This window comes from Puma concolor, chromosome E4, assembly GCF_028749965.1.
Source record: "Puma concolor isolate L17-30 chromosome E4, mPumCon1.1.hap2, whole genome shotgun sequence".
Lineage (NCBI taxonomy): Eukaryota > Metazoa > Chordata > Mammalia > Carnivora > Felidae > Puma > Puma concolor.
In genome coordinates, this window is record NC_141683.1 from 49,852,563 (window position 1) to 49,879,057 (window position 26,495).

General features: G+C 44.2%; 1 long non-coding RNA gene across 2 annotated transcripts in view; it reads right to left on the reverse strand.

Moving 5' to 3' along the window:
- Positions 1-930: 930 nt before the first annotated feature.
- LOC147572657 (uncharacterized) overlaps positions 931-26,495 on the reverse strand; it is a 64,070-nt gene continuing 38,505 nt past the window's right edge. For both annotated transcript variants that reach the window (XR_015246432.1, XR_015246433.1), the window contains one exon: positions 931-1,596. This is a non-coding gene — a long non-coding RNA (uncharacterized LOC147572657). The remainder of the gene's footprint in view (positions 1,597-26,495) is intronic.

Sequence of the window (26,495 nt, forward strand, 5' to 3'; positions counted from 1 at the left end):
AGTCCCTGAAATGAATACCCTCTTCCCTGATGGATTCTGAATCAGTTGAGCAATAAGAAAAATGGGTGAGTTAGCTCACTGCCAGCCCCTGTTTACAACAGCCATTTCTTGGGGCACCTGGGTGGCTCAGTTGGTTACCCGTCTCTTGATCTCTTGATTTTGGCCCTCGTTCCCACAGTTTGTTAGTTTGAGCCCTGCCTCAGGCTCCAGGCTGAGGGTGCAGAGCCTGCTTGGGATTCTCTCTCTCCCCCTCTCTCTCAAAAATAAATAAATAAACAACAACAACAACAACAACAACAACAACAACAAGACCAGCCATTTCTCTGTGGTGTGGCCTCCTCATCTCCAAAATGAAAGGTGGACCAGTTGGCCCCATTAACTTTCTAAAATCCCCTTCACTCCAGTTTTTCAGCTCCTCTTACTCAGCTTTATCTATGCTTTGTCTTTATTTTTTAATGTTTACTTATTTTTGAGAGAGAGAGAGAGAGACAGAGAGTGAGGATGGGAGGGGCAGAGAGAGAGGGAGACACAGAATCTGAAGCAGGTTCCAGGCTCTGAGCTGTCAGCACAGAGCCCCATGCGGGGCTTGAACCCAGGAATCCTGAGACCATGACCTGAGGCAAAGTCAGAGGCTTAACCGACTGAGCCACCCAGGTGCCCCTAGCTATGCTTTGTCTTAAAATCTACCTCTGAATTCTGTATGAATCGGTGCATTTCTTATAAGAGGGCAACTTCATTGGAGTGACATTCCTCTCTTTGTTTTCAGACCCTGCCAGCTAGACAAAGAGGATGATTCTGTTTTCTCCTTCAGGTATCAAACCAAAGAAAACTAACAAACACAAAGGATCTCAAATCATAGTGGGTTGTGTATCCCTTACTGTGGTTAAGACTCCGAAAAGTAACCTGAGGTTCTTCATTAGTTTGGTCTGTTTGCTGAGTTCAAGGTCATTTCAGGTTCAGCAGAATGTCATGCTGTTTTTGCAGCCCTTGAACAGCAAGAGAATGCAAAGCACATTTTGTAGTTCGGTTTTCCCCACACAGGGTTCCAAGATAAACGCAATACATATGTTCTGATTCATTCACACTTTACTCACTAAATAACTATTTGATATCTAAGAAGGCTTCAGAGTTTTAACAAAAAAACTCTTCAAAGTATTCTTTCCTTTGAACCCAACACTCATATTTTCCTAAGAATAAGAATGAATAATGACCAGTAGAGTTTGCAGGTATTTGAAACATTGCCCAAATCCCTGTTTTCTCAACTTCAAAACATGTAATATGCATAGTCATAATTTTGAAAAAAAACCCATATATGGTATGTGGGTGTGTGTGTCTGTGAATTATGTGAGTATGTGCCATGAATTGTGCTAGGCACTTTATGTACTTTGCCACTACTATTTAAAACGTTTAAAGTTAGGTTTTACTTCTCTCATTTACAGGCAAGAAAGCTGAGGCTCAGAGGTTTTATGACTCGCCCAAGGCCAGAGCTGACAGGTTGCAGTGCTGAAATCTCTCTGTTTGAATCTTCTTAGTTAATTTTGTTCAATTCGGCAAATATTTATCAAATGCTTCCATGTGCCAGGCGCTGTCCCAAGTCTGAGGAAAAAAACAAGGAAAGACCTTGAGATGCTCTTAGTGAAGGGCTTCTTATTTTTATCCGTCAGCATGTGACTGGAGATGGCAGGTAAATGTGGGCGTTTTGAGGTTGTATCAGGTAGGATGTGTTTCTATTCGGTTGTAACAGGAAATCCAACTCAAACTGACTTAAACAATAAGGAGGACGCATCGTGCCTGGGAAGGCTATTATCGCCTAATATCCATTTCCTCTTCTAGAGGAGCAGAGCCTCCAATTTTTAGCCGGGCATATGGCTGTGTAGACTAAAGAAAACATTTCTCAGACACACCTGAAGCTAGGTGTGGCCATATAACTAAGTTATTGCATATAACCAGAAGTGCTATGTGTACTTTCTGGGAAATGGCTTTCCCTTTCGTCCTTCTTGCTGACTGGACTCAGGTCTGATGGGAGAAGCTGGAGCAGCCATCTTGGGCCACAGGGGAAGAAATTCTGTGTTAAAATGGCAGAGCTACCACACCTAAGGCAATATATCCCTGGACTGTCTGCCTGGACTTGTGTGTTGTTGTTGTTAACCTGAGAAAGAAAGAAATCTTGAACTTGTTCAAGCCACTGTTATTTGGAGTTTTCAGTTACTCGCAACTGGGCCTGATCCTAACTCCTATATTTACATAGCTGGAAGTCCTGGAGGAATGGTGGACTTCAGTGTTAGTTTGATTTCGCAGCTCAATGAGAGTATCAATGAATCAGTTTTGTCCAGAACTTGGTTTTGCCTTTGATGTCAGTTGCATCCTAAGGCTGGCTCTCTTTCACGGGACAAGATGACAGCTAACAAAAAAATAAATATATGCTTCCTTATCAACTTTCAGAGAGAGAGAGAGAGAGAGAGAGGGAGAGAGAGAGAGAGATACAGAAGTGCTCTCGTAAAAACAACGAGGTTCCTTTCCCAGAAACCCGCTGACATCATCTTGCTTTTCATTGACCCACATAAGGTCAAATGCAGCCAGGGGAATGCCATGAACTGATCAGTTTAGTTTCTGATGGAACCAATCACCTTGGCAAGGGAATTGGGCTTACACTCATTGCCTACTGCTGGAGGTGGGGTATTTTTTTCTTTTTAAATTTGGGATAACATACTAATTTAGGGTCAGTTTAGGGATGTCAGTTCTTGGCATCAATGAATTCAACCTGCAGTTTGTACTGTCTTTGAAGGGCCCCCACAGTTCATGGTGGAAGAGGCAGCAAAGCACCTTCCTGTGTATTTGCTAAAAGGATTCAGTGAAATGTGTAGCTGTCCTATTTCAGGGAATTTCTCTCAGTGGGCTAGAAGGAGTCGTTTTGCTGGTGAGTCCAAATGGATCCATGCTGTCCCCAAATCAATCCCCTGGAAATGGACAAAGCTGTCAGTACTACCCCCTCCCAGGGGAGGGCTCCTATCTGAGAATTTCTCCTCTAGCTTGCCCAGCCCCCTTCCTCCAAGACTACCTGAAGTACCTATAATTCCTGGAATTCCTATTCCTTGGGAGTAAACCATTTTTTCAGAAAGTCTCCGTTAACCTTGAAGGAGTGACACATTGAATCTCAGCACAAACGTATTGATCAGGTTCATTAGAATCCTCCCCCCTCACCACCTCCTCCAACACCAGGGACATGGGGCCAGTGGGCAGTTGGGGTGTCATGGTAGAGAAGAAAAAGCTCCTGGTTTCTCGCTACTCAGAGAGGGCAGGTAGGATATCAAAATGGGGGTCCTGAGTCCCTGGCCAAGATAGGAGGTGGGGATAATAAGAAAGATCAGGAAGTGAGGTAATGGAGGAACATGGAAGCCGATTTCAGAGACTTAATAATTTAGCCAAAGGTAACCCTGTGCAATCTACGCTGAGTGACCAATAGTTATCGTTTGATTTTGTGGCTGCACAACAGCTCTATTACTTCCCATCTTGGGTGCCCCGGTGGCTGCCAGAATCTCTCAAGTTTTGTTTCTTGCCCATCCATCTGGCTTGTGGCTTGCCCACACGGCTCAGGACGCAGCCTTGTTAAAATGACAGGACTCCATGAGTCTCCCCAAAATGGAAAGGAACAACCAGAAGGAGGGCATCCATTCAGTACAGAAATCACATCAGAGAAGGAGCAAAGCCAGAAACACTGGCTCGAAATAGAATCAGGGGGAGCTGAGCACAGTGGAAAGCAAAAGGTCTTCTCCGTTCTTTTCAACCAACTCTAAAAGCGATTCTACAGTAAATATCTTTTTCTGTAGTAAATCCATCCGGGTAATATGATCCAACAGCCATCCGTTCATTAGCTTGTGTAAGCTTATCACTTATAGCAATTAGATATTCGGTGCCTAATCCAAAACTCTCCACACCTTATTCATTCTTCCCTGGGGCCATTTCTGAAGTTCCTCTGAAGGGCTTCATTTCACTCTCATCAGCACTTCTCCATCCTCCCTGGACCATTCATATGCAAATCACATGGCCAGGGAAGGGTGGTGGTGAGTGATAAAAATGTGGATCTCAGAGCTCCACCCAGAATCTTCTAAACTAGGCTCTCTGTGAGCAGGGCCTAGAAATGAACGTTTTAAGACAGCAAGTCATGTGATTTTAATGCAGTCTAAGGTTTAAGCACACTGATTCCTAGAGAGTGCCAACAATCATACCTCACAGTTGGGGCAACTGGGTGGCTCAGTCTGGTAAGTGTCTGACTCTTGATCTCATCTCAGGTCATGGTCTCAGGGTTCATGGGCTGAGCCCCGTGTTGGGCTCTGCACTGATGGGGTGGAGCCTGCTTGGGATTCTCTCTCTCCCTCTCTCTCTCTGCCTCTCCCCTCCTGTAATAAATTTAAAAAACCCCCAAAAAACCTTACAGTTTGATGGGACTATGCTTTAACAAAGACTTTTGTATAACATCTCATTTGAGCCTCACCACAAGCCTCGGGAAGAATGTCAGAGCAGGTATGATTATTTCCATCTTATGAAGGGGAGATCACACTTCTGTGCCTTCAAGTAACTTGCACGAGGTCACACACTCATAAGTGGGGTTGCGTGGACTGCAATTCAGATCTTATAGTACCGAGTTCAGTGCTCCTGCCATTACCCTGAATGGTAACAACATTTTGATTGACTGAATGTCAGTCACTGTCTAAAAGAAAACATAGTTTGAGCAGCCACGGGAAGAAGCATCCTTTGTGGAAAGAGAAAATAAAACTATAAGAACTTGGAAAATGTCAATAGCCAGCACACTTACGGTCATCAATGGTCTAATCATAATGTTAAATTTGTTCACTACAAGTATCAGAAGATTCATTTTTATTACATATTGAGATTTGGCCTAGTTGACTCAATTAATTGGTCAGGACCGTCGAATTTTCACAATGGTGAACCGCGTGATCAGAAATTCCATTAAGTGAATGCTAACTACGTTCATTTACTTTTAATGATGATGATGCTGAAGGAACATCCATGTGACTCAAACCTGAGTCAAGGACAGACGAGGAATTATTCATACCTAATGTTCCTTTGTCAGCAATCCATGGTGTCCCAGTTTCATTCTGAAATTTTAGTGGAATTAAATCTGAGAAGCTGAAAAAATTATATCATGAACTGCAATTTGGTTGAGTTCCAACCATTGGGCAATTCAAGGCCGCTAATGGGACACACGCGTTGGCGATTAATTCCACAGCCACAGTGTTAGGCAGATGAGTAATCCCTGCTGAACCCCTACACACCTGTGTGATGGTTAACTTTATGTGTCAATTTGACCGGGTCACCCAGGATGCCCACATATCTCGTTAAAACATCGTTTCTGGGTGTGTCTGTGAGAGGGTTTCTGGAAGAGATTAGCATTTGAATGAGACTGAGTAAAGCAGATCCCTAGTGTGGTCATCATCCAGTCTGTGGAGGAACTGTATAGAATGAAAAAAGTGGAAGAAGGGCCCCTTTGCTCTCTGTCTGACGTTGTCTCCTGTGACATTGGTCTTCCCCTGCACAGGGACTGGGACTTACCATCATCTGCTCTCTTGGTTGTCGAGCCTTGGGGCTTGGACTGAAACTATGCTGGTTTTCCTGGGTCTCCAGCTTGCAGAGGACAGTGGAATTTCTCACCTTCCTTATTCATGTGAGCCAATTCCTCCCCACCCTGCCATATATAGAAAGAGAGCGAGGCGGGGTGTGTGTGTGTGTGTATATATATATATATGTCTAGTGTGTGTGTGTGTGTGTGTGTATATATATATATATATATATATGTCTATCTCCTATTGACTCTATTTCTGTGGAGAATCCCGACTAATATACCATGTACCCCCGCGCTCCCGACTTTTCACCTCAAGATCTCCGTGGCTGCATTGTGGGGTCAGATGAGTCACATTTAGCCTTGCTCCCCGCACCAGCTATTGGATTTACAACCTAACGCTAAGGCAACCTGGGTTATGGGTTGGGCCCCACATGGAACTGCTAGCTTGGCTTTATTTCATGCCTTTAGGCTCAGCTCCACGTCACGGGCAGCCACTCGCGCTGTGAGGAGCACAAATGGCCGGTTCATCGGGGTCGGAAAGGCCAGGGCCCTTCCCAGCATTGCCTCAGAAAGCAACTCTGGAAAGACACTGCAGAAGCTGAATCAGTCCTTTGTTAACTTGGGCCCTGCGTGAATTTTTATGTCCCATTTGGTGAAAAATGCAGATTAGGCTGCTGGGTTTAAAAACATTTTGCTAACAGTCACTTATGGATTAATTAGAGCCGACCCTGAGTTAGGATGAATCCAGGCCATTTTGGGGGCAATCTGAGTAGCATATGTGATGGTAATTCCCTAAGCACCCGTCGGGCTGTATATGTTTTGGTGATCATTCCATCAAATATTCTTTTTTTTTTTTTTTTAAACTTTTTTGGTGCCCAGAAATTTATCTGTCCACCAGTGGGATAAATATACTAGCTTGTTTTCTAGTTTTCAAAACAGTTTGTGGTTGTTTAATAATTCTTTGAACCATGTGTGTTTGTCAAATGTATGATGCATGTAATGGGTATGAATTGTTCCACTGGGCTTGAGGCGCAAGAAACATCACTTTACTTTTCCAGCTCAATACCTTCTCCCTGGACCTGGGCATGGATTATTGAGGGAGGGGGGCCTTGCTCTCCCTAGCCTCTCCCTGGGATGTGCCAGGCACTCAGGATTCACTCAGTCTAGGAGGATGGGGAGAGAGGCCTCTGTCGGTACCCCATTTGGTCACTGCAGGTGCCCCCTGTGCAAGCCCACACACAGCTACCTCCCGAAGGCCATCAGGCCCTGCAGCTACATTCCCTCCTCAGCAGGCCAGACAGCCTGACAGTTGCTCCCCAGCTGAGGAGCTTGATATCTGGCCTCGACAACATCCCAGCAGCCACTCCCCATTCAAGGTCCTGCCACCTCCTGGGTGCTGTGCGGGACCCTCTCCTCAGAGAACCCTCAAACCGGAGATCCAACTGCTTTCGGTCATCAAGCCTCTTCCCAATTCTAGACACTTCATGGCTCCCAATCCCACCCCCACCCCACCCCCAGCCTCCTCCTGCCTGGGAACCAGTGCTCCCAAACAAAGGTTTGGTCCTAACACACAAAATGTGTCCCTTGGGAACCAGGAACACAGAAACACCAAGGCTGGCTGCCTTTTCTGATAGGGGTAAAAGGAAAATTCCCTTCAGTCTTTGCTGATGAATTCACAGCAGGAAAGGAAAAAAAAAGCCACCACAAAACCAGAAGCCACAAAAAAGGCAAGACAGCAGATACTTTCTCAATAATTCATTCCAAGTATGAGTATACATGTATGTATAATTATTCTCCCATTTTTCCTCCAGTTTTGTTTAAATAATGTTTCCTTTTTAAAATCACTATGCTGCTTAGGGGCGCTTGGGTGGCTCAGTTGGTTAAGCCTCTCTCAACTTCGGCTCAGGTCATAATCTCACGGTTCATGAGTTTGAGCCCCGAGTCAGGCTCTCCGCTGACAGTGCGGAGCCCGTTTGGGATTCTCTCTCTCTCTCTCTCTCTCCCTTTTTGCCTTCCCCCTGCTCTCACTCACTGTCAAAATAAATAAACTTTAAAAAAAATGTTAAAAAAAATTATTATACTGCTTGTCTTCTCTTCTCTCCCCTAATATATTTTGTCCCTAAGGCTGTTGAACTATTTCTGAAATAGTCATTTTATTCAATTAGTGCCTTCCCCCTCCTCCTGTTTTTATGTCAATATCATACAATTTTCAAAAAGATTTAGTTGTGTGTTTCAAAATCTAACAGGATGCATCAATAAATTAAAAACAAAGATTTTGTTTTTCTTGACCGCTCTTTGGATTAACTTCACATTATTTGCCAAGTTGTATAAATCATTTTAGGGGAACTTAAATTGCATTAAATTCACATACTAATTTAAAATATATTACCTTAAAAAATATATTATCTTTGTTTCATTTTCTTTTTAGCCAGAAGTAAGGTAGATTTTGCCTCCTTTTCTCTCCCTTTACTTGGCCTATTATGTGTTTCCCATTTCTTTCAATAAGATAATTTTTTTTATCCCAAGTTGAGTCAATATTCAAGAATTTATGTTTTTTGTTACTCTTATAGAATGGAATCACTTTTTCTATGTGTGTCACTAGTATAAAGAATAACACCCAATTTTGAGAATTTGCCTTATACTCCCTAGCTCTCCATTCACCTGTTGAGTTTTGTAAGTTTATAATATCATCTCTCAAAGATATTTTAATCATCCCTTTCCTGTGCAGATGTCTCTGTTTGTCACCCTTCTCAGAATGTTGTCAGCACTACAATGCCACATTGTAATGATGGCAGAGAGCACTCTGGCTTTGTTTCTGCTTTGAAGAGATTCTCATTTTGTAGAATACTGGCTTATAGTTGTGATTTATTCAAAGAAGAAAGTTTAATACAGAAACCCTTCTTGTTAAAATACTTAAGAGTTTTCAAAAGGAATAAATGTTGGGGCACCTGGGTGGCTTAGTCGGTTAAGCATCCAACTTCAGCTCAGGTCATGATCTCACGGTTCGTGGGTTCGAGCCCCTCATCAGGCTCTGTGCTGACAGCTGGAGCCTGGAGGCTGCTTCGGATTTTGTATCTCCTCTCTCTGCCCCTCCCCTTTTCATTCTCTCTCTCTCAAAAATAAATAAACATTAAAATTTTTTAAAGGAATAAATATTTATTTGCATTATTTCTTGGTATTTACTGAGATGATGAAGTCACTTTACAAATTTTTCCTGTTAGCATGATGACTTTAAAACCTATTCCCCGAATGGATATGTGCGTAATGTAGTTATACCTGGATTCAGCTCATAACTCAAAGCTAAAAAGCAAAGAAACAAGCACGTAAACCAACCAACCAACCAACTCTGTAGCTCAGAAAGGCTAGACAGACGTACAGTTTATCTGGGAGTATTTATTCCCAGGAGACCCAACAACCAGCAGTCCTTGGAAACGTGCTCAGCTGATCACCCAGACCACTTCTTGGCCCCTCCTGCTCATCCTGTACTTGACTGTCCAGACTGTGGCCAGGCTCTGAGAATGCCCCTCTCGGACAGTCTTCCTTGTTTTCAGTGGAGCTTTGCAACCATGATGGATTCTTTTCCATCATTCGATCACAGGGACAAAAATCTTAGTTACTGCCTTGTACTATTAACTATAGCAATTTATGTCATAAGATGACTTTCATGTCCTACTATAAATAGGGTTGGCTTTCATTACTACATATATACTGACAATGAACAATAAACAGTAGTTTTGGGGTAAGTGGATGCCGGGGGAAATATTATAACCCCAAGTTGCACAATTTTGATTAAAAGAATTGTGTAATTACCTGGTGTATTTTGGACTGTGACCAATATGCTCTGTATTCGTCATTGGTGGAAACTTTTTCTTTGTAAGTATTTTGTGAAAAAATCCTTACACACACACACACACACACACACACACACACACATCAAGCTGGAACAGACTGACAAAAGTTTTAACCCGTAGTCAGTGAAGGTGAGGGCAATATGGCAGCATATATAAATGCATATGTCCTCCTACCCAGTAATTCCAACTATGAGGTAGTTCTTCTTCATACACAATAAAATGTGTGGGCAATGTATAAGGATATAAACATAGTGTACTTACAATATCAAAAAATCTAGAACTCTTAAATATGTCTAAAAAATGGATTGGATAAGTAAGGTATGATACATCCATTCAGTGGAATGCCACACAACTGCCAGAGAATGAGGTAGATCCCCAGGTCTGGATATGAAAATATGACTAAGAGATTTTAAGTGAGAAAACAAGGTGGAGAACAGTAGGTACAGTACGCCCTCATCTGTGTTTTTTAAAAGTAGAATTAGCTACTATCTACATAGGAAAATTCTGTAAGAATACTATTTAACTAGTTCACCACGAGAATATACAATTACCATGAAAAAGCATAGATCTCACTTAAAAGTAATGCAATTTCATTGGAGAAATTTTGGAAGATACAGAGGATATAATGATAACAATAAGAATTGCCCAGATAAAAATAAAAATCACCCAAAACAAAGTGATGTTTTTCCTTTTGGCATTTTTTCAATGCACGTGTGTGTGTGTATATACATACATATGTGTGTGTGTGTACATATATATGTGTATGTGTGTATACACACACTTTATATATGCGCACACTTTAAAAAAGATTAACACCACAATGCTTAAAGTGGTTTTACAATCAATCTTCTCTCTACCAGTTGGTATCCTATCATGAGTATTTTTCCTTATCATTAGTCAATAATGAAAATATTTTTCCTGAAGTATTCATTCCCTTTCTCTAGATCATAGAGATATGGCCTTTCCATTGCTGTGTAGCTTGGTGCCGTAGACTGAGCATAGACTCTAGAATCAAAAGACCTAAATTCAAGTCATGCTTTTGCTGGTTGGCTGCGTGATCTTGGGCAAGTTACTTAAGTGAATTGAACCACATTTTCACCTTTAGTAACATGGGTAAAATAAGAGCTAGCCCTACCTAGGTTGTGATATTGTGAGGATGAGATGAGGCATCACACGTCAAGTACTTTTTGAGCTGTAAAGTCTGGTAAGAATCTACCCATTGCCCAGCACAGACCCTCAAGGCCCCTCCCTGAGTTGCTCACTTTACTTTCTCATTACCTGAGTGACTGAGGTCCTCTAGAAGGAGCCCACCTCACGAACAATGAAGACCAGACTCCGTGTGGTGTATGAAGACTCTCACGGTCTAGACCAAACCCACATTTCTAGCCCCATGTGCTGGTCCTGCCATCCTAGTACCACTCCAGTCCCATCCATGCACTTTCACAGCGAAACATACTCTCCAAAGACCTTGTTGATCTCGTCTTCACCTAGAATATCCTTTATTTTCCCTATGCCTGGAAAAATCCTACTCATCCTTTAAGGTCCAGGTCTAATGTCAACTTTTCTGCATAGGCTTTCCTGACAGCCAAGACCGAAATAATGGTTTCCTCCTGGGCTGCTGTGGCACTTGGTATTGCTGATCTACACTTGTTTATCACACGGTTCAAGAATCCTTTGATTCTTGGAGCACAATTGTCACTTTTTTGGGGTATCTGCCCATCCATCCCTTGGTTTATCTCCCTTTTCCCAAGACCTGCTTTCTTAATGCAGCAGATTTGGTCACAGCTGACTGGAACAGGGCAAATTCCTGGAATAAGATTCTCTTTTCTGGGACTTTGGAATTGACATTTAGGATGCTAGTCAGTGTTGTTGCAAGTGAGAACATGTACCTTCAGGATTTAAGCCTGCCTTTGTGGAACGGCCAACTTTAGTTCATCTGGGCAAACAGAGGTGGAGAATGTTGTCTGCCAAGGAGAACCAAAAGTAATGAGGAGAGGCCAGAGGCCATGAAATCCCAACAAGAGAGAGGGACATAGAGGAAGTATCTTGGTCCTGGGCAGCTTTCTAATTCGGGGTTGCAGAGCTCCAGAGGCCTGGATACACTGTTAGCAGCTTTGAGCTCCATGAAGTATCCATATGTAAATAAATATACATCCTTTGACTTAAGGATAATGAATGCATAAATAGATCACCATAACATAATGTGGATGTTCAGTAAAGAGACATAACCACGGTTTTACGGAGCACCAGGAGGTGAGAGAAAGTGCTGAAGTAGGTAGTCGGGAATGGCTTCCTGTAGAAAGTGAAGTTGGACCAATAGGGAAGTCATGTTGGGCTGGGGGAAATGCCATGAGCCATGGAGTGGTGGTGGTAACTCCAAGCAGTTCAGTGTTGCTGGAGCATAAAGGCATGGCGAGGCCAGCGGTGAGGCCAGCTGGAGGGATCAGCAGGAGCCTGGTCAGGCAGAGTCTTGGGCTCCATGGGAAGTTGGGACTTCATCCTACAGGTCAGTGGTTCTCAACCTTAGTTGCACGTTAGAATTTCCTAGGGAATTAAAAAAAGAAATATGGATGCCTTCTCCCAACTGTTCCAATTAAATAAGAATCTCTGGGGGTGGAAGCTGGGCACTGAGCACTTTAAAAACTCCCCAGATGATTCTAGTGGGCATACAGCATGGGGACCCTGACAGGAGAGCGTTGAAGGAGTTTAAGCTAGAGATAGACCTGGTTTTAGAAAACTTGTCTTGGTAGCTGGACTGAACATGAGGAGGAAGGCAGAAGACCATCCCCGGGTCACAGTACGCAGGTGAGAGTCGGAGAGGGCCTGGTGTCGGGCAAAGGCTGTGAGAATGGAGAGGAGGAGGATTTCAGGAGATAAAAGTTTTTAGTTTAAGAAGGGAGAGGAAGGGAAGGTCGTTGGGGCTGACCTGAGGGTCCTAGCTTGGGTAGCGGGAGATGCCTCCCACAGGCAGACAGGAGGAAAGGGTCTGGGGGAGGCTGGTGAACTCTGCTGTGGACATTCGGAATGTGAGGTGGTGTTGGGGCGTGCAGGTAGAGAGCAGGCAAATGGACAGATTAGCCTCCTGCTGCGGGCCTAGACCAGGTGGGAACTGCACTTTGTCGGCTGATGGAGGCTTGTTTTTTATTTTTACCATTTATTGAGAGGAGCCTCCCCCAAAGTCACTTTTCTAGCTCACAAAGGTGTGATGGGTGCTAAAACGAGGAGTGGGCCCCACCTAGATCACCTCCTGAGATAGGGTGTGATGTGTGTCTCTGAAGTGCCTTGAAGTCAGGTGGCTTCTCAGAGTTCTAAAATTAGTGGAGCAGCTGCGCCTGGTGGGTGGCGAGGCCACGGCTCACTCACTCGGGGAGAACTGGGCCTTCCTGCCGTGGGCTCTGTTTGTGTGAGTAGGTCAGGGATCAAGCAAGAATCTGTTTCTTTGAAGAATTCCCCCAGGAGCCACGTGTCATGCCAGTGTGCTGCCAGAGGACAGAACATGTCTTCTGTTGCCAGGTGTAAGGGAAAAGAACAGGAGGGGCACCAGAAAGGAGCCTCATGAGAGGGCGATTGTTCGAGAAAATTCACCGTAGAAACGACACTCTTAAAGACAGGCGAGGAAACAGTTCACACTAGAGGAGTCAGAATTAGGTTTGAAACTGAAAACCTGCTTTGGGGCTCTGCGTTTTGCACAGACGAGTGCTATGGAAATACTTTCTGGTTGCGGTTTTGAATCTCTAGGGTGGTCCAACCTCTCCAGATTAGGGCTCTGATGCCAGCTCCACCAACAGGAGGCATTTGGGGAGGGGGGCCAGGAAGTGGGTGGAAGTAAAGGAATCTTCTCAGTGCATTTCTTTATTGAAAAGACGTATAGGGGTGCCTGGGTGGCTCAGTCGGTCAGGAGTCCGACTTCGGCTCAGGCCATGATCTCACAGTTTGTGGGTTCGAGCCCCGCATCGGGCTCTGTGCTGACAGCTCAGAGCCTGGAGCCTGCTTCAGATTCTGTGTCTCCCTCTCTCTCTGCTCCTCTCCCACTCATGCTGTCTTTCTCTGTCTCTCAAAAATAAAATAAAACATTAAAAAAAAAGAAGTATATACACACATTAAAAAACATATATATACATATACATATATGTATACATATGTACATATATACATGTATGTGTATATATATGTAAAACCATGTATGTATATGTGTGTGTATATATATGTGTGTGTGTATATATATATATATATATATATATATATATATATATATATATGTAAAAACCAAACCTCAAAACAGCTAAATGGCTAGGGAGGAGATTGGGAGAGGAAGGGGAGTAAATAACGAAATATTTCATTGTGGTGCCATCATGCTGGACCCTCCCCTCTTTGAGCTTTTGTCTGCTGATATTACACATGCAGAGGAAAGGGAGAAAAAAAATGAGTGACACAGTATAGGACTCACTGCCTAACGAAAGGCTACTGGAAAAATGAACCAGCAACCAGTTGTAGGGGGATTCTAAATCCGGCAGTATCAGGTTATGTAGCGTTTAACTCGGGATGCTTTTTCTACACGTACCACCATAATCCCAGAATAATCCCAGAAGATTTTTAGCAGCAAGATTTTAAGGAGTAATCTCGATTTGTCCTCTGGGTTAATGTCCTTCATTAGCACAAGGAATCCTCTTGCTCTGTCCGGAGAGGTGCCCCGAGCTGTCTCCATAACTACTGGGTATTGGTAGGGACGCAGGAGTGGCATTAAAAGGGAGGCGGGGTGTGCGAAAGGAGAGGCAGGTGGGATGTGACGGGAACGCCACCCAAGGAAAACTTTCGGGCCGGGTCTCCTGGATTATTGCAGAGCTGAAGGAAAGAAGCTGCCCAAGGGGCTGTGTCAACTGAGCCAGTGTGTGCCCAGAGGTGGGTTATTCTAGGGCAAGGTGTGTCTGTGCTCCGAAACACTTCCCTTGCTTGGAATATTCTCTTTTGTATTCCTGGTTGTATTTCCTAAGTGAGTCTCTGGCTGAATTAGAGGTGCTTCCACAGTTAAGAGAGCAAAGAACAGCGAGTTCCCCCATGAGGGAGGGCAGCCAGAGTCCTGGCCAGGAGGAAAGCTGCAGGTGGAGGTGAACCCTCGAGGGGAGGGTTGGGAAGAAAAGTTGGTGGCAGCTGGGATTGATGATGCCATCCAACCCCTCCTTTTCCTTTATTCCTTTGATCTTTCCTTTTCCTTAATTTTATTCAATATCCAACATTCAGCCCATTCACTTTCCTTTTTTTTTTTTAATTTTTAAAAAATGTTTTTATTTATTTTTGAGAGAGAGAGACAGAGAGACACAGTGGGAGTGGGGGAGAGGCAGAGAGAGAGGGAGACACAGAATCTGAAGCAGACTTCAGACTCTGAGCTGTCAGCACAGAGCCCGATGTGGGGCTCAAACTCTCGATCTGTCAGATCATGACCTGAGCTGAAGTTGAACGCTTAACCGACTAAGCCACCCAAGCGCCCCATTTTACTTTTATTTTTATAGTTGGCAAAGACTTTTATAATCCTCCTCCAGTGGCCCAGAGCCTCTTCCAGTGGCACAGAGTGGATTCTGTGTCTCCTTTACATCTTTTTTTTTTAATGTTTATTTATTTTCTGAAAGATAGAGACAGAGTGTGAGCAGGGGAGGGGCAGAGAGAGAGGGAGACACAGAAGAATCCAAAGCAGGCCCCAGGCTCTGAGCTGTCAGCACCGAGCCCGATGTGGGGCTCGAACCCACAGACTGCCAGATCATGACTCCCGTCAAAGTCGGACACTTAACTGACTGAGCTGTCTCCCTCCCATCTAATGAAATGGGCCAGGGCACCCCCAGAGCAGGGCTCAGGCTCTGAAGCCAGGTATCTCCTCCTACTTCTGAACTTCTCCTCCTCCAGCTCTGGTCTTGGGATCTTGCTGCTTCTCTGTGCCTTCCTTCAGGCCCTTTCTCTTACAGTCAGATTTCGGGGGACAGTGTGTGCCCATGGCTGCTTACTTTTCAAAGCTACCTCTGGACAAGGAGAGAGATTTCCAAATATGCAGCAGACCCTGTGAATCATCTAGGGGAGTTCTTTATTTTTAAGTTTGTTTATTTTTGAGAGAGAGAGAGAGGGAGGGAGGGAGGGAGGGAGGGAGAAAATGCTTGCCTACACACGTGGGGGAGGAACAGAGACAGAGGGGGACAGAGGATCCAAAGTGGGTCTGTGCTGACAGCAGAGAGCACCATGCTGGGCTCGAACTCACAAACTGTGAGATCATGACTTGAGCCAAAGTCGGTTGACCAAGCCACCCAGGTGCTCCTTACAGGATTCATTATTGGGGATCCCTACAGAGAACCCCATTGCCCACCTTTATCTGTGCTTGTTTTTAATCTATTCAGATGCAGAGGCTAAAACACAAAACCCAGTGTAAGTTCTGAAAGGGGATGTATCAGTGTTCTGCATATATTACCCACAAAGCTCCTTATACCTTGACAAATTGAGGGCAAATCTGAATGTCTTTTCTGGGGCATTTCAGGCTCAGTTTACAAAGCCCCTTGAAGTGGTGGACAAGGATATTTTAGTGACAACTTGCTAAAGGGGGGCCAGAAGTGACTGCAATGGAAGCAGAAGAGACAGACCAGGGAGTCCACCCCCTCCCTGTTCCTATTTGGTTAAGCATTGGGAGATACTCTCGGGATCTTCCTTTGTTTCTGCACAAGTGGTAAAGGAAACCAACGTTTATTGAGTACTTGCATGCAACACTTTTTACAAATGTATCTATGTAGTTTAATCGTGGAACAGTTCTGTGAGGAGGGTGTCTGTGATTTCATCTTACTGAGAACTCTTTACGAGTCCGCCAGGTGAAATAACCATGCCGGAAGTCTGAGTGCTGGTGAGCAGTAGACCTGGGATTGCAACCCAGCTCCTCTCATGTCAAGCCCTGTGTGGTTGACACTTGAACATGAGCTTGAACTGTGCAGGTCCGCTTATATGCAGGTTTTTTTTTTTTTTTTTTTACAATACTGTACTGTGTGTTTTCTCTTACAATTTTCTTAACATTTTCTTTTCTCTAGCTTACTTGTGAGAATATAGCATATAATACATATAACAAAAAAATATGTATTAATTGACTGCTTGTTATTGGTAAGGCTTCTGGTCAACAGTAGGCTATTAGGGAAGTTTTGGGGGAGTCAAAACTTCTTAAATGTGGATTTTGGGGGTGCCTGGGTGGCTCAGTTGGTTAAGTGTCTGACTCTTGGTTTCAGCTCAGGTCAAGATCTCATGGTTTTGTGGATTCAGGCCCCATGTTGGTCTCTGCGCTGGTATCACAGAGCCCGCTTGAGATTCTCCGTCTCCTTCTCTTTTTCTCTCTCTCGTGTTCTCTCTCAAAATTAACTAAAAAATTAAATTATTTTTAAAAATGCGGAGTTTTGACTGTCATGGGGGGTGCAGGTTGGCAGCCCTCACCTCTGAGTTTGTTCAAGGGTCAACTGTGTTTTCTTTGTGCCATGCTACCTTCTGGTGAAGAGCTAAATCCCTACTTTAAAAAAAAAAAAAAAGTTTATTTATTTATTTTGAGAGAGAGAGCGTGCAAGCTGGGGAGGGGCAGAGAAAAGGAAAGACAGAATCCCAAGCAGGTTACCTGCCATCAGCAAAGAGCCCGATGCAGGGCTCGAACATGCAAATTTTAAGATCATGGCCTGAGCCGAGATCAAGAGTCAGGTGCCCAACTGACAGAGCCACTCAGGCACTCCAATCCCTATTTTTATAAAGTTTTAGAGAATGAATGAGCACTACACATAAAAAAGCTTTGATAGTTGTGTATCAAAATACCTGGAAGTCTTAGATTCTTAAGCATGATGGAAAGAAGATCAAAGGGCATCAGTTAAAACCTGGCAAACTCGGGGCACCTGGGTGGCTCAGTCGGTTAAGCACCTGACTTCAGCTCAGGTCATGATCTCGCGGTTTGTGGGTTCGAGCCCCGCGTCGTGTTCTGTGCTGACAGCTCAGAGCCTGGAGCCTGCTTCATATTCTGGGTCTCCCTCTCTCTCTCTCTGACCCTCCCCTGCTCACACTCTGTGTCTCTCTCCTTCAAAAATAAATAAACATTAAAAACAATTAAAAAAAAAAAAAACCTGGCAAACTCAAAATGCATTGCTCAGGAATCCTCAGAATTAGAAATCGTAAATAGGAACATGGACCTCAGCCTTTTCATACAGAACCTAAGCGACTACTGAGGCTGTTTTGCTGCAGGCTCCAAATTAGTTAATATGTATAAGCACATTGATGGAGCCTTGCAAAGAGCCTTTAGAGTCATTAAAAATGAAGGGTCATACTGGGACCTTATGAAGATAAAAAGCTTCTGCACAGCAAAGGAAACAACCAACAAAACTAAAAGGCAACCAACGGAATGGGAAAAGATATTTGCAAATGACATATCGGACAAAGGGCTAGTATCCAAAATCTATAAAGAGCTCACCAAACTCCACACCCGAAAAGCAAATAACCCAGTGAAGAAATGGGCAGAAAACATGAATAGACACTTCTCTAAAGAAGACATCTGGATGGCCAACAGGCACATGAAAAGATGTTCAGCGTCGCTCCTTATCAGGGAAATACAAATCAAAACCACACTCAGCTATCACCTCACGCCAGTCAGAGTGGCCAAAATGAACAAATCAGGAGACTATAGATGCTGGAGAGGATGTGGAGAAACAGGAACCCTCTTGCACTGTTGGTGGGAATGCAAATTGGTGCAGCCGCTCTGGAAAGCAGTGTGGAGGTTCCTCAGAAAATTAAAAATAGACCTACCCTATGACCCAGCAATAGCACTGCTAGGAATTTACCCAAGGGACACAGGAGTACTGATGCATAGGGGCACTTGTACCCCAATGTTCATAGCAGCACTCTCAACAATAGCCAAATTATGGAAAGAGCCTAAATGTCCATCAACTGATGAATGGATAAAGAAATTGTGGTTTATATACACAATGGAGTACTACATGGCAATGAGAAAAAATGAAATATGGCCTTTTGTAGCAACGTGGATGGAACTGGAGAGTGTGATGCTAAGTGAAATAAGCCATACAGAGAAAGACAGATACCATATGGTTTCACTCTTATGTGGATCCTGAGAAACTTAAGAGAAACCCATGGGGGAGGGGAACAACAACAAAAAAAAGAGGTTAGAGTGGGAGAGAGCCAAAGCATAAGAGACTGTTGAGAACTGAGAACAAACTAAGGGTTGATGGGGGGTGGGAGGGAGGAGAGGGTGGGTGATGGGTACTGAGGAGGGCACCTTTTGGGATGAGCACTGGGTGTTGTATGGAAACCAATTTGACAATAAATTTCATATATAAATAAAAAAAAAAAAAGAAAAAAAAAATGAAGGGTCATGATGACCACAATTTCAAAGAGGGCTATTAGTAAAGGAAATATGGACTTCTGATTAAAACAGATTTCGAAAAAGAAGCCATGACTACTCTACAAGCGCCTCGTGTGAGGGAAAAACACGGCGACGTTAGTTTCCATTTTCTGCAAAGGGAGCTTTATCTCCTTTAATTCAAATCAACCCAACAGCCCTCAGGATTGGGAGGCCTAGATTATTCTCCAGATGTGAGCCCCGCCACAGTATAACCTGTACAGGCTTCAGAAGTTTTAAGAAAGTCACATTATTCCAGAGGAAATATAAGGACTTCCCAGAGGCTCTGGGGATTATCCGTGACTTTGATTGTTCTGTAAAGAAAGTGACACTGGGGAGTGACCTTTGGATTGTAATAGTTCTAGCAATGCAGGAATTTACCTCAAATCAACCTAGATTTGGATAGGTGGACCTCAATGCCTTTGGTTCTGAAGAGATCTAAACAAAGACAAATTTTCCCTGTCTACTCTGGAAAGATACTCAGTCTACCGGTAGACTCCTCTGATGATCAATGGCATAGAAAGAGAAAATGCCTTCTTGTCACATACTAACTCTTTGGGATAAGATGATTTTCCCATCTGACTACGTTTTTCATGTTGATTAACTCCAGGTGTAGAATATGTCAGAGCCCTTCGGACTTTTGGCTGAGAGGCCTGGTGGTTGTAGCTTCCTTCTGGGGGAGAAAGAGGAGGAGTCACAGAATCTGAGAGACCTTGAAGATAATCTATGGTAGGCAGCCTCTAACATACCTCCCAGTGATCCCTGCCTTCCGGTAGTCCTGCCTGTGTTACTGCCCTCCCTTGAGTGTGGGCTAGATTAATGACTCAGTTCTGAGGAAGGAACTGGGGCTCTTAACTCCAACCAAGACTCTTACTCTGGGATTCAGAAGACTGCATCCTGCTGACAACCTCTTGAGTGAGCTAGAAAGCAGATCTCTCCATGCTGAACCCTGAGAGGACTTCAGCCCCAGCTGACACCTTACCAGCAGCCTCGGAGAGAGACCCTGAGTCCGAGGCCTCGGCTACTGGGTTGCTGACTCACAAAATCTGTGAAATAATAGATATTTGTTGTTTTAAGCTGCTAAGGGGTTGTTACGGCACCTTAGGTAACTCATAGTTCGTCTAATCCAACTTCTGTATTCTTCGTGTTGTTCGAGACCTGGAGAAATCAGGTACTTTGTCTGAACTCCCACAGGCTTAGACCACAAGTCAGACTCATGAATTCCCAGAAGGGGCTCTCACCAATTTATGATGTCCTCCTGCAATTTGGCATTATGGAAACTGGCTTAACATGGCCTTGTTTAAACCCCCCTTAAATGAGCCCCCACTTTTTCCTAAAAGGATATCTCCATTTCCAGCTGGCTAGGAAGAGGACAGGACAGTCTGGAGGGCTGGTCTTGAAGCCGATCTGTTTCTTCCATGGCCCTAGGCAGGTGTCCCTACTCCCAGTCAATCCCCATTTCAAGCACTGGACTTTCTCATCTACTCAGAAAAATTGCCAAATCTTCCCAGATAATAAATTCTAGTATTTTACAGCCTTTCCTCCTGCTACAATTTAGAGTTATCTTGTCCTGCTAATTCTCAGTGGGAATGAGCAGCAGTCTCTCCCCATCCCCATTCTCCTCAAGTCACAGATTCATGCTGCGTGCTGCCTTTAGCTCTAGGCCTTCGGAGGTGAGGAAATGTAGCTCTGGGGGGTAGGGTGGGGGCATGACAGTCCCAGATGCATGGATAGGATGGGGTGGGATAAGCCTCGGTGAAGCTGGGAGCAAAGGCTAGGGCTGGGCCAGGGAAGTCTGGGCCGAGCAGATGAGGGGACCAATAGGGAGTCTCTGTTGGGTAGGAGGCAGGTGGAATTGTGCAGTGTGGATAGGAGCAATGGTGTAAGGGTCAAAACCAGACTGGGGAGCAGGACAGCTACTGGCCTGAAAAGGGCAAGGCCAAGCAGGGGATCGGGAGCTAAGGCCTCAGACACAGGTTATCGGCATCAAGTAGACCTTGATGATACTTGATACGGGGCCTTGATTCTAAAACAGTTATCTGCCCAGGTGGCCTGTTGGCTTCCAGTTACAGCAGGAACCAATGCCGGGGCATGGGCAGTCTTCATTTTCAGCAGCTTTCCACCTCAAACCAAGTGCCCTCACACCAGAGGAAGGAGGAAGCAGGGTCAAGGTTGTTTGCCTTTCATGCTCCACGGATTGGCTCCCCAGTGGCCCTGGGCGTGAGGGCGGGTGCTGGGCAGGGGTGCTGGTGGGTTATGGCATGGTAGATTGTCTATTTTTCAAGTTTCCTGGCATATCTGTGTCTGACAATGACAGGAAAAGAGGGAGGTCTCCTCAGGGTTTGGCTGCGTTAGGACTTGGGGAGCAGCAGTTGGTGGGGCCAAGAGGACAGCTGTTCTTTAAGATTCCAGACAGATCCATGGCAATTTTTGACTCTGGAAATATTAGCAAGCAAGAGAGACGGGCTACGTCTTCCTGCCACCTGGTGGGTCCTCTAGCTAATTTGTAGACCATCTCTAAGCCTCTGGTTCCTAAAATGACCTTTATATGGAATGGAGCAGGGGTCACAAAATGGCAGCCCATACTGGATCCTACCCTCTGATAAACTTTATTTGATCCAGCCCAGTATTTCAAAAAAACAATAAAAAAAAATTGGAGCCACTTAAAAATCAGGATACTTTACTCACATCCAGATTTTTGGCTTCTCTGGCCACATTAAGCCTCATCCCTTATGACATATGACACTGAGGCAGGGGCCTCCTTTAGATGGACAGAGCGCCCCCTCCAGGTCCCGGCTTCCAAGGTTCTCCCTCACACACGATACAAGCATGTGTACTAGAACCCTGCCTGTTTCACTCATCTACCTTATTTTCCCGGTCCCTGTGGGCATCGGGTATTTTACTCCATAAAACTGAAGGATCAGGCATCATAACACAAAGAACAAAATTCCTACACTTCAAATGCATTTTTGATACCTGGGAAAGGATTTTCATAATCTCCCTAATTACACGTCTGCTCCATTTTATTCTTTCTTCTGTGTTGTACTTTCAAGAGCTCTCATAATAGAAATTGCAAGAGCCAACTGCACTTATATAATTAGCATAATATTGGTCAAGATAAATTAGCTTTGCACAAACATCAAATGAACAGAGGGAATCATTTCTCATTAACTGGAAGAGGTCATACAGTGTCGATTATATGCAGTTTGGTCAAAAGTAATCTTCTCTGATTAAAATAGAAATAAAGTAGCTGAATTATAATACCAGAGCAGCTGCTAAGTCACTATTGATTTCTTCAGGAGACAAGGGAGTAATGATCATTCCTGAGTCTTGTCCAAGAAGAGGCACAGTAAGTTTTCCATCCAGTGTCAAATTATTTGCTATTTAAATGAATATTCCTAAACTTGATAAATTGGATTATTTGCTTCTGCTCCCCATTGTGTTTTTAACGTGAAACTTGTATGATTGCACTTAACTAGAACTGCACAAAACAAATCCCCACACACAGATGTTCAATGTAGTCTAATTTAATTTAAAAATGTGCTTCTCGGAAAGGTCACTTGGAATGAGTGAATTCCGGTTTCTAGTTTGGCTTAATTGCTATTTTGCTCTGTAATAATCCTGAGCAGGTAGTTTCCTTTCTGGAAATCCTCTCTGGGAATCATGGACATAAGTGCCTGAGCTCTACTCTACGTCTGCAACAAAGGCCCTTTTAAAAATAAGGCTGAGGCACAGGGAGAAAGACGATGAGAGCATGTTGCCTGCAAACCCCCTTGAAAGTGTTTAGCGTTACAGTCACGTCCGTCCTGAAGGTACTCCTTTGGCTGCCACAAGCGTTTGTGGTTTGTGGAGAATCGCATGAGGAAAGGTAGTTAACTTTAAAAAAAGTAGGTGAATTAAAAAAAAAAACCAACCCGTAAGTATCAAAGCATAAGAAAATAGATCAATGCAGTATTTCTAATTCGAATGAGGGACTGATTTTCTTTTTTCAAATTTTTATTTTTAATTTTTTTTAATGTTTATTTATATTTGAGAGAGAGAGACAGAGTGTGAATAGGGGAGGGGCAGCGAGAGAGGGAGACCCAGAATCCGAAGCAGGCTCCAGGCTCTTAGCTGTCAGCACAGAGCCCGCGGTGGGGCTGGAACCCACGGATCAGATCACAACCTGAGCCGAAGTCAGACACTTAACTGACTGAGCCACCCAGGCGCCCTTCGAATGAGGAACTAGTTTTAAAAAGGATTTAACCAGGAACTTACCACTTACTTTGTTACTCGAGCATATACCCGGTGGCAGTCTCTGTGGGTGGGCAGGTTATATATATACCACAGTCTCTGTGGTTATATGGCGTGATTTGGGGGTACCAGCAAAATGATTGCCCCCCAGGAATCGAATCCACATGCACTTGCTGTGACGGTGCCCTGTGTCAATTTCATCGAAAGACAAGTAAGGAGTCTGCTGCGATGCAGGGACCCGGCCTAATAAATATTGATAACTCTCAGTCTGAAGTTCTATTTGATGGCTCCGCTGCCTGCCTGCCGTAGGGACGGAGACCTCAGTAAGGGTACATTCCACACTGTGTGCGCGAGATGGACGAGCACAGTGAAAACTCAGCAGCTGCACGTGTGCGAAGACCACCCAGGAGACAGCACGCGTGCCTCCTCTCACGCCTCCACCACACTCATGCCACCCGTGTGCAGGAACTGCCTCTCTAATCTCACCCCAAGCATCTGATTTGTTTCTGTTTCTCATGTGATGCGAATTTAAGGGTTTTTTTTCCTTCTTCCTGTTCAGAAGATATCACTGGATACATGCGCTGTGGGACGTGGGAGACGTTAGAATCCTAGCGCTCATCCCGGCAATTCCTGTTATTTTTCCATTCCAAGCATGAACGTTTACCTCCAACAGAGCCAAAGTTGCAATGCTCAGTTCTTTATTGTTTTCTTTTAAATAATTCAGACTTGATGAGAGGTGCAGTTTTTAAAAAAGAAAAAAAAACTCAAAGTAAACAAGGGGAAGACTTATTATTTTTTTGGAAGACTTATTTGTTTGTTGACTTGTTAGCGGGGGCACTTGCGCTGGTGAGGGGGGAGGACCGAGAACCCAGGGGGCTCCCTGGACAGCACCCAGTGGCCGTCAGACTGCCTCGCCCCTGGGAGCGAAAGCCATTCGTAGCTGCAGCAAAAAGGGATGTTTCCTCTTCCTCTTCATTCTTTCCTTCTGAAAACAACCTTTTCCTGACCGAGGACTCAGAGAGGGTGGGGCACATTTTCTCTCCTCTGGCTAGAAAAACAAATACACAGTGCACCCCCAGCTACTCCTTTGTGCTTCGTCACAGCCTCCCTTTTCTGTCTCTCTCAGAGGAGGAAGAAGCGGCTACCCCCAGTGTCCTTGACCATCGGGGTCTCACTTCCCAGCCTAGTCCAGTTTCCAGGATACCAGCCCCACCCCAGGCTTGGCAGGGAACCCCACCCCTGTTTAGAGCATGGAATCTTGAACACTCTGGAGCCCCCAGGACTTGCTCTTTATCACTCTAGGGGCATTTTCTTTGAATGCAATCCAGTCTCTCAGATTCCCACGTTCCAAGAAGCTGCTCTCTGTCTGACAGAACATTCTGTTGCTGTTCACTGTGAACCAGTCTTATTTTGTTCTTTTCATGAGGGAATGTTTCCATCAGGGGCCTGTGAGTCGAAAAGGCTCGCTGCTCAGAATGAGGGTGGCTTTGTCTCTCCCCACTTCGTGACCTCTGTCAGGAGTTCCTTTGAGGCCCCAGACAAGACATAACAGAGAAGTGCCCAGAGCCGTGCTGATGAAATTTTGAGATTTGCAAAGAAACTACTAGCCAGGCTGCCTGGATGTATTAAAATGTCATCTCTACAGTTTGGCCATGACTGGCTTGGTTAGTTAATGCTAGAGGGGAAAACAGAGTTTGTTCTCAAGGGAGAGAAGCAGACGGAGAAAACAGGCACATGAACAGCTGACAGTGTTCCAGCCGCTCTGTCACAAAGAGCTGAATCCACCATTATTAGAACCAAAAATCATCACCCAATTCGAGTCCCTTGGGAATGATGCTGGGCTGGAGCAGAAGTGGCCGAAGCCCCCTCAATATGGAGGCCAAAAGCTAAATTCTATTCTTTTCACTTGGGTTTTTAGGAAGGGAAGTAGAGCTTCCTAATATTTGTTATACATTAAGTGTCAGGCACTAGGCTTGGTGTTTTTATGCATACTATTTAATTCTTAGAGCCACTTGGAAAATAGGTATTATGACTGCTGGGTGTCTATGAAGTTGATTTATATTTATTTACCTTCACATCCTTACTTGGTCAGGTAGCTATTCAAATGTCTGCTTTGGGTGATGTTCCCAGGGTCATGGGATCAAGCCCTGCTTTGGGCTCCGTGCTGAGTGTGGAGCCTGCTTAAGATTCTCTCTCTCCCTCTGCGCCTCCCCCCTCCTCTCATGTGCATGCTCTCTTTCTCTAACAGCAGCAGCAGCAACAACAACGACAATGAAACCAAATGTCTGCTTTGACAAGCCCTTCCTGAGCCCCCAGTCTATAACCACAACACCTGCTATTCTCTCTCTCATTTGTATGGCCCCTTTGATGTTGTAACCTTCTGCATGAATTCCTCCCAATTCCAATTTGTTAATCCTCTCTGTGCAACTACATTTAGTTTGGAAACTATCCTACAGTCTTTAAAATTTTTCAATGGTTATATTTTTCTTCCTAATTTCTAATTTTATATCCACCTGTACTTATTTGTCTGTTTTAATGGCATAATAGATCACTGGCATGTATTTTTTGTAAGGATGTAATGCCTTCGTTGATCTCTTCAAGGATTCTAAATGCACACATATTTTCAAGTCTTTTTCAAAATTTTTTATTATTTTTTTCTGGAAAAACTCATATTACAGTTATTGATTTTATTGGCTGTTTCTTATTAGCTTTATATTAGCTTTCATATTAGCTTTATGAATTTTAAAACTGAGTTTACAGGATCATCATATGTAAGAATGTTTTCTCCCCTGCCTTTCTTTTTCTCTATGTATTTCTCTATGTATTTCTGAACATGGGGTTCTTGTTTGAGCCTGGTTCTCTTAAAAGGCTAAGCTACACCTCAGGCTTCCTTTCACAAGCCAGGGAAGCCCTGCCCCAGTTTCCGGTTGTGAGCTCTGAGCATGACTCTGGTTCCCGTGCCTCCCACAGAGCTCCTTTCCCCTCTGGCGGGCTTTTATCCGCAGAAGCCAAACTCACAGTTCCTACTACCTACTTCCAGATCCAGAGCCTCAGATCAGCCCCTCTTTGCTTTGCATTTTGATTCTGTTCCAGGACGGAGGACATATATGTATCTCATTTTTGAGTGTGAATATGACTTATAAAATTCTCTTTCTCATGTTCATTATCGTTGCTATGTGTCAGATCAGAGGGGGCTTCGTAGCATTCACTTACAATGCCATTGAGTCTGGTGACCGGGAATAGGAATTGGGAAACATTGATAGAGGGGAAGAATTGGGAGGCAATTAGGTTGAGGCAATTAGGTACAGGTTGGAAGAGTAAAGAACCTGAAGAAATGATGAGTTCAAGCATCACTCGTGAGTTGATGTGCAGGAACCCTAGTTATTAAGATGGAAAGAAAAACCATGAAATTTAAAGTTGGGTTGAATGG